The sequence below is a fragment of the Stegastes partitus genome, unplaced genomic scaffold (assembly GCF_000690725.1).
Source record: "Stegastes partitus isolate 25-593 unplaced genomic scaffold, Stegastes_partitus-1.0.2 Scaffold16, whole genome shotgun sequence".
NCBI lineage: Eukaryota > Metazoa > Chordata > Actinopteri > Pomacentridae > Stegastes > Stegastes partitus.
Genome location: NW_007577747.1, coordinates 348,765 through 358,510, shown reverse-complemented (window position 1 = coordinate 358,510; position 9,746 = coordinate 348,765).

Here is a 9,746-nt window from a genome sequence, read left to right as displayed (position 1 = left end):
ATCGATTCTGGCCGAAGTCGAGCCAACGCCAAGCCAATCAAGTTACACTCCTCTGGTCATGTGACGCACACGACTGAATACAGGGGACGACAGTCATCAGTCATGGTGACAACCAGCGGTAAAGGCGGCGCTTCAGTGAGTATATTAACCCTTTATTTGCCTTCTGTGTCATTTGGTTTTTGAGAGTCAATAACCGGTAATGCAGGACACATTTCTTAAAAACCGGATTTATTGGATAATATCCCTGAGGAACTTTTAACGACTTGCATTGGCTACAGTTTAGCTAGCACGGCTAAAGCTGTGCCAGCCTTAAACAAAACTTTATCTTACTGAGTACAGAGGCACTAAATATGAGTTTATGTCAAGGTCTGACTGATAAAAAACAGTAAGGGCGCCACACTGACAGCACGTTCAGCAGCTGGGTACCTGAGGAACAATTTTACAAGCACACAAATGGACAGACATACAGTATGTACGCGATTTTGACTTGTTGAAATTTAGATGGGTTTAATTCAGACAAAATAATTCACATCCACAATTTCGATGGCAACAAAATTCAAAGTTAGAAATTCAACCGCTTTTAAAATTTAAAATCGGATGAGCCTGATTTGCTTCCATATTACAGCAGAAATAAACATGTTTACAGCTTAGTGTCAAAATTGTGTTGCCATTTTAAACTCATTTTCCTGTTCATGACAACCGTGTGTGATTTATTTATTTTTTTATTTTTATTTATAAGTCACCATTTAAAATTGTATTTATGCTTAAAGTTAAGCATAATTAAAGGCCATTTTTAGTGACAAGTGGGTAGGACAGTCCTCGTCCAGAGATGTTTGCATGGCCTCCCTCAGCTCTACCTCTTTGCATTTTTTTAATATTAGCTGGAAGGTTCGGAGGAGACAGAAACTGCAAAGACGTTGACGGACGGAGCCACCACACTGAGCTTCAGAACCGCTCTTTTGGAAATCTAAGAGTGAAGTCATGGAGGGTTCGTCCATCTTTGTATACAGTCCATGTCTGGACCTCATTCCTGGCTTATTCATTGACGTCGTTGGCATGGCAACATTAACTGCTGGAGAGAGTGTTGTGTGTTGTTTCTGCTGAGTTCACACAATTAACATGACACCAGAGAATTTGTTATAGAGCTAATTATACGACAATATTTTGAGCATCTTGACTGTCTTACACTTACATGTATGCTGTTCAAAAGTTGAAAGTTATTCTGGATCTGTAATCTTGAATTTAAAAAAAAAAAAAAGTAATAGGTTAAGCTCTAAACTGTAGCTTATGGTCAGTCAGGATACAATTATCTATGAGAATGTTGGTTCCAAAAGCTCCTTGAGAGGAACACAAGGCTTGTACAGTAGTACGAATGTTTTCTAACACAACAGACATTTCCTTTCACATGCACAGCAAAGTTTAATCTGTGCAGAGAAGTAGTTTTGTATGAAGGTACTGTGCATTTATTAACAACAAACAAACTCAAAATGCAAATACCTGCACACAAATATTCACACAGATTCTTGTCTTGACTAATGAAATGAATGAATGAAAAATACTTTATTTATCCCAGAAGGGAAATTCAGTTATTATTATCATTAAGCACATCATACAGAAAGTAGATGTTGGTGAGAGGGCAAGAACTCAGATACATTTTCATGGTTAGATAGTTGTTTCATTAGTATGTTTTTTCTGCTAAACCTGCTCTACGGTGATGTCAAAGTCAGGCTGTGTGATATATAGAAAACCACCAGCTAGTTGAACGTTCACTATTTTGTTCCAAAAGGAAAAGAAAACAGCCCAGTGGGCAGAACCTTTTTCTTCACTTCTCACTTTCCAGTAACACTGAAGGGACACAAAAGCTAATAAAAACTGTATCATGTCTACAGAGAGAGCAGCAGCAAGTTAGTTAGTGTTGGCAATCACAGAGCATCGACCCTCTGTGAAGTCCAAGAGTTTGGATCGATGAAAGTCATTCTCTAACGGGGGGGAGATGGAAGTTGAAAATCCTGATTTCTGCTTTAGCACCTCATTCTGTTTTTCACCTCCTCCATCTTGGAGAAATGTCAGGAGAACAATAAATGTATAAAAGGTCAGCGGCGTACTAACAGACCCTTCCAAGCTTTCATTACATTTGCTGTTGGCTATAGCAGAGGCGCTTGGGCAGCAGTGCTGACATTTGGTTTGTTTTTACACCATGTTGAGTCTCACACAGTTGTAGCTCCTAATAATGTCAGAGGGAAAGATCTTGGGGCAGCTTGGTTGTGTTTATTGCTACTGTGCAGGGACAGAAATAGAATTATGATTCATAACTGCAAGACTATTGACAACGCAATCAATACTTGAGGTAATGCTTTAAAAGTCAGAGGAAATGCCTTTTCTGCCCTACATTTCTACTTTTCTATCTCATGCGTGACGATTGTTGTTGAAATACGTACCGGTCCTCAGTCTCCCACACAGAATACATGTATGTCAGCATTCCATTTTGTTTTGGTGGTCTTCTTTTCTTTGTTTTGGAAAAAAACTGGCGCTGCACAATGCTAGCTCGTTATTTGACCGTGATTGCGACGAAAATGATTCAGAATGATTTGTGATCGCACACTTCTGAAGCACATTAAAAAACCAAATGCCTGCCTTCACATGAAGACATCCATGTGGTGCAGAAAGAAAAAAAATATCCTGTAATTTATCACCTACTGTGACCATATGAAGACATCAAACCGTACTGAGGCTTAAAACATCACAGTGGGTCAGCAGCTATGTGATGCTGCTCAAAAAGAACGAAAGGCAGCTGAGAGCCATAATGACAAATGATATGATGTACACGTCCATCCCTTTGAGATTGTCACACTCCATAAATTAGGCTCAAGTTATATTTTTTCACATGCAATCCTCCCACTCACCCACTGTTTGCCTTTGGTCTCTTTCCACATCACACTGAAAGTCAAAAGGAGAAAAACACGCATAAACACTTTCCCCTGCGAACACATGTGATTCAGATCTGAGACGATCTTTGCGCCTCATTTTACCAGCTGATCAAGTGACTGCATCAAACCACGGCACAGGTTAATAAAGTTTAGGCTGCAGTGTGTAAATTGTCAATTTGCTCTGGCTGGGCGCTCAGGGAGCACGGGGGGGGAAAAAAAAAACGCAGTCGGGTGACTCAGTTGACACTCCTTTCGGGTCAGAGGTTAATGAATGATTATTTCTCTCTCCCAGCAGGCGTTGCCCACTCTCCTGTGGCCAGGAGGGTGAAAGAAACTCAATTTAGGCAAGATAAATCCCGGGGAGATAATGTGTTGTGATTTAATCAGCACTGAACTGATTACTGTAGACAAGGAAAACATAACCAAGAGGAATTGGTTTATTGATCCCTTTTACAAAAAACACAGAGGATTCATTGGGTGTTAATCTATTGAAAGCGGTTTAATGGCCGGTGATTACGGCCCATTATCAGTCAAGGTCCAGCCTTTGTAAATAATTTGCAAGATGTACTGCATGCATTATGGATTAACAAGACTGTGTCACTGTACTGATTTGTTCAACAATGGGGGAAATATTTGAGAAATAAAAACATTTAACGTGGTTTCCTTTTACCCCAGTGACGCAACAGCTTTGAAACACATTATTGTGTGAAGCTGTCCGTCTGTCTGACCCGAACTCAAATCACTCCTTCCAGCTCCTGACCCAGAACTCTGCTCACAGAAAACTGCCGAAGCAAAGTGAGACGAGAGACAGAGTTCAGGATAGATTTGATTTCACTCCGGGGCCAGGTGTGGGCTTTGTACTTGCCACGAACCGTACCGGAACCCCAGCCTTCCCATCCAGCGCCGTATTATTTATACCCACCTTTAGAGGCTGCGTGACAAAGTAATTGCCGATGCCTAAATCATAAACGCCAGAGATGTTCACCATACCGCTTTCTGCGAAACCTGAACAAATGTGTAAGTATCGGACACAATCGGATTTAAATCATGATCCTGTTGTCTGCGTTGAATCATTTTCTTTCAGATTCTCTTCCAGTTGTTTTGGAACTTAACAGCACTTGAGAACACATGATGCATCAACGAACCAAATGTATTTAACAGTGATGTCGACGGAAACACACTTTGAATGAGTCGCCTGATGCTTGGTAGATTGACACCTCAGGGTGAAACTAGCAGGTCAAGCTAGCAAAATGAGAGCAAGCACCTTTGAAGCACTCTTCTAAACTAAGATCTAGTGACACGATTCCTCTTCTTCTCTTGCAAACATCCATCCTGCCCTTGATGTTGTTTACTGATAACTTTTCTAATGTGCTCACTCAGTGGTTTTATCATTTACACATTTTCCACTGTGGCATAAAGGGCACATTTGGGTTAAATACTATTTCTTGAGTGGTCCTGCGAAGCTGCTGCAGCACCAGATGGTCGAGATCCGCTTCATGTTGTGTCATGTCGACGTATTAACTAAAACTGGACGAAGGGAGCGATGTGGTCTTCATTAGTGTGGGGGAGATGTTCCAAAAACAACACAGCAATTTGTTAAAAACATTTGAGTGAGCTATCCTAATCTTTTCTTGTCGTGTTATACTTGCAAAAAACAATTCATCCCAGAATTAGCTGTCATCTAATTTCCCTTTTTTTTTTGCTTCACAATTTATATTACACTTTATGAATTGCATTTGGCAGAACTGGACTTGACTGATTAATTTTGTCTGATCCTACTTGATCTTTTCTGCAAGTAAAACGTACATAGAAGTGACTAGATTGTATTGGAGATGATTTGCAGGCCTAAAAAGCACGATGTTGAATTTATCACCGTAAATATCATCAGCATCTGTTTAGTGAATCACTGATGAGCTCAGTAGATTTCACTCCCCGCGTCCGAGCACACTCAAACATTTCGGCACTGACTCAAATGCTTGTCTGAACCGGTGCAGGGGAGCTTCATTTCTCACTTTGGCGGTGGACAGTTGTCCTTTGGGTTAATGGCTCACTGAAGACCTGAATCAAACCCAGATGAAAGCGACCTAAAGGGCCCTCATTTTTCCCCATTAATCTTCCTTGTTTTCTTTAAGGTGATCTTTTCACCCTGTTTTTAAGTACCTGTCTGTTTTGTAGAAGGGGGCTCGTCCGGAGTCCAAGGGGCCAACGAGAGGCCTGTCCGAGCCCCATCCCCTCCTCCCAAAGCAGTCCCAGGAGCTCCGAATCAGGCCCCCAGGTTTAATGGCTTTTGTAATGGCAAATTATAAGCCGCTACAAGGGCAAGATTAATTGAAGGGTGGTCTCAGGCCATTGCTTGGCTCGGGCTACGGTGTAACCTGAGACGCTCGTGTCGCGCTAAAAAATGTGGACGGCTGTCCTGTCGACCGAAGGCATCACACACTCGTGAACTCTGATGACATGACATTTTACCGGGGCCTATATTTTGGTTGCCCGGAGGGACCATCTGACTTTAAAAAAATCATTATCATTTGTAAAATTAACCAATTGTTTTGTCAGATTTTTCAGCACCACCATCATTCCTTTGCTAATAGACTTGCTATGAGTCAGTGACCACTTACTTCACTCCCAGGATATGCGGTTACAATGCTCAGTGTTATAATTTGGTCCCGGAAAGCACAAAACTAAAGATCCAAATCATCTCTGTTACAGTAAGAGTAGTGATTTAGATTGCAATATATGAGGGAGTAAAAGGAAAACAACTACAGGCTCAATTTGTCAAAATAACCACAATGAGTCCCAAGCCTGTTCTCATTAGTCTCAGTGGGATATGAAACACAGCTCATGCTTTGGTAAAGCAACAAAGAGACCAAGGCTCGAGCATTTAAGTAGATAATGATTCCAAACATTACACTCACAGCAGTCCAGGGCTCTGTTATTTTTTCTTCTTTTTTTTCCCTCCTATATGTTTTCCTTGGACAGAGATTTTGTAAAGACCATAAAACCACAAGTTAATGAGTTTATGATTATCTTTAATAAAGCCCTAATCAGGAAATAAAGCGTCAGGTAATTTTAGGTCGCAGTGTTCAGCTAATATACTGAGATCCACTATTTTATCATGCGGTGGATATTGCAGAGCGGGCTAAACAAATGCTACCAAACGGTATGATCACTTTTCCTAAGAGTGTTTTTAGCAGGACTACAGGGCTGCCAGAACACATTTATTTTTTGTTATTGTCTAGAGGGCTTTTAAGCCCTCTAACACTGTCAAGATAGTTATCATTTCACTGGATGTGACTTTATTTTAGAGCCCGTTAAAATTCTAAAGATCAGTTTCGTAGCCATGTGGTGAATTTCAGAAACATGAATATTGGTGTGCTTATTGTGTATTTTATATTAACCAACATATGTATACTATTGTTGTTTTTCTTGCTTATTGTATGTGCAAGTAGAATTTTATTTTATTTTTTTTCCTATTTAATCCTGGAAAAAAAAAAAACTAAACAAAAGCTTTCCGTACTAATTTTCCCACTTTGTCAATCACATGGTAATTGAAGCTAATGTATGGTCTGAAGTTGGGCTTGAAAGAGAAATGTCTCTGCATGATGGCTACTAAAACAGTGTGAGCTTCACCTTTTCACACCCTTGTACCAAACGCACATCATCATAGTGAGCAGGGAGCAAAGAACGCAACTACAGCAAAACGGACCAAAACGTGTCGACACTTAACTGCTCAAATCTGTCCACGTGGATCGAATTTTCATTTTGCTCTTTGATAGAAACGACAATGGATTCTTGGCAGTGTTTGCTCCGAACAGCATTTGACCTCTTTCAAGAATGCAATGGAACAGGAGGAAGAAAAAAAAAAAAAGAGAGAGAAAGAAATGCAAACGAAATGGGAGGCCCAAGCGCCCTGCTCATATCTCATCTCTATTAACGGGTTTACGGGTGACCCCAGGGATCCTCGTAAAAGTTTACGTGGAGGTTTCAGTTAGAGTTCCCTTTAAAAGAATGAAAGAAATTGGTTAGTTTATGGTTAGCCTTCAGAATTTTATGGCATGTTTTACTTAAGTTCCCATTTTTACAGATCCTGGTTCCAATTAGCGGAGTAGCAGTGCAGAAGGCTAAACTGAGCTCCTCTCTACTCTCAAGGTAAAACAACTAAAAAAATAAAAAATAAAGGGGCGCTTAATTGACTGTTGATCTCTGAGGACACATTCAGGTCAAGTGCAGAGGCATGGAGATGGGGTTGGAGGATCAATGTTACCTAAGAGTATTTGCCACTGCAGCAACAACGTTAAACTAACACTGGAGAGGATTTGTAGACCCAGAAAAAAAAAAAAAAAAAAGCTGATCTCCTTTAATGTAAAGCCCTCCTGTAACCAGCAGCCGTCCAAGTTAAAGTCAGAAGGAAGATTAAATTTACACACAACTAATTCCTGATTTATGAAACGGTTTCAAGTGAAATAATACTCTGTAGTCTCTGTTGTCACATTCATATTTAGAGGATTAACCTTAAGTGATCCTGTCATCGAATTATGATTACTTACATGGATTAAATATTGCTTGATTGTTTTTTTATTCGAGAAAATGTTTACAGTTCTGCAAAGTAGTGCATTTTCTACACCTGTGTAGGGTCACAGGGGCAGGTACCCACAAACTGTCAGTCGGTCCCCAGGACGGTATCTACTGTTGAGACTCTAACGCCTTGATCATACTCCAGTGTGAACACAGAGAGCTGCAGACATCCACCGATGCATAGTTGTTGCTATTATGCTACTTATCTAATCTGCAGGAGTTTGCGTCGTGGAATCCATCCCACCGTTGTGCAAATCTTTGGGTTGCACGTGGACACATGTTAAGGGATCTGTATAGACACTTGTGGACTTGAGGAGAAGACAAAATTTACATCACATGGACCCTCGCATACTCGCAGATGCAGAAATCATACCGGCCTAAAGCCCCTGATCATACTCTGGTGCGGATGCGCTCATGGACAGCTGCAGACACAGAAACACACAGACACATAGTTGTCACTACTTTTTGTAGTCCGTGGGAGTCTGCTTGGAGGACTCCACTGCATACATACACAGTAGGCTTTATCTGTGCACTCCATGCATACAGATAATGTGCGCACAATCACCCTTGTAGTGTAGATGCAAATTTTTGAGCTGCATGCAGATGTGTCCAGAGGGGTTCGTGCGTACTTTTGCAGACTTGGAGAGAAGACTAAATTTATGTCATGTGGACCCTAGCAGACCCTCACGGACGCAAAGAGTATATCTAATTCAGAACAATGGGCAAGGCAGAGTCTTCACTTAATGTCTTTGGATTGTGGATGGAAGCCAGACCACAGGAAGGAAACTTATGCAGATATAAAACATTTCCATGTCTGGAGAGAAGTGATGACTGTTCTGCACTTCTAACGAAGATTTCTTTGTTTATGAGCGCTGACCATGGACACTATCAGTAACGATAACATGTAACCCCCACAAGTGCTCGCTGAGATTTTGCACTATTGCCAAAAACATTCTCAAAAAGGCAAGGAATATAAGTAATCAGAGGATCCTGCATGCTGTAAATAAGCTTCGACTTCATGTAAAGGTAAGAAGGAGAGTGCACATATGTCTTATGAATGACTAAAACTACCTGCAGGTTTGAGTGCAGTGTGTTGCTCAGTGGTGTTGAAGATGGAGTCAGTGTCCAGGTGTTTATCAGCACTAACTTTGAAGACATCTGATGTCCCAATCATCTTGTTAACAATGTGTGTTTCTGTATTTCACAATGCATCTGTGTTTTTCTATTAATTATCGACTGGTTTCATTTTATTAAATGTAATTTTTGGCAGTTGTTTGCCTTTATTGGGCAGTTAAAGAGCAGATAGGAAATGTGTATGAAAGAAAATAGAGGAGTGACCCTGTAGTGTGCTCCTCAGCTATTCTATCTGTTCAACCAAACAATCCACAAAGCTACTGTGTTGGAAACGTTTGTGTCAGACACTCTCAAACACTACTAATTAACTTTGAGCACGTCACATTTCTACCATCACAAAGGGTGAGTCATGAAAAAAAAAAAAAAAAAAAACCTTCTTGGGAATTACCCAGGTCCGTCAGCCAGCAGGTTAAGGAAATGTGGGGGGGTGTGGAAGGTGTTTACGGGTAAAGAAAGAAAAACAGCCAGAAGAAAAAAGTGAGACATGCAGATGAATGGTGGAACATGACGCACAACAATAAGTCAGTAATCCAGCGGAGGGCTTTTGAGGTAACGGGCCTCCAGGCAGACGGTCACTCGGCGGTCTAACATCCTCTCCAAACCAACAGCATGTCACCACCATCATCACCACCACCACCGCCAGAGCGTGTTTACAACTCCACAAACAAACTGTCACACAGCAGTGCTGGTCGCATAAAAAGGCTGTTTAACGGGCTGAACACACATCACAGACACACACACAGTCACCCTCTCTCTTGTTGTAGGTCCTTTGCTCTCTAACCTTGTCTCTCTTATATATTCTTTGTTGCTGAGTTTTTTTACTTTCTTTACCTACTTTTTTTTCTTGCTGTTGTCTGTCTCGGACATCTTTTTTTTTTTCATTTTCATTTGACTCAGTTTCTTTTCCTGAATGTCTTTCTTAGACTCTGTGATAGAAACTCAGTGAATTTGTCTTACCTCATGAACAACGGTGATTTGTCCTCAACTCATCCTTTGTACATATCCTTTATCCTCTTGCGCATGGAAATTTCCATCCAGGAAATAAGCAGCGAGTAAGATCATTTAGATGTCCTTGCAACAACAATCAGCACTTTTGGTTTAAGATATAAG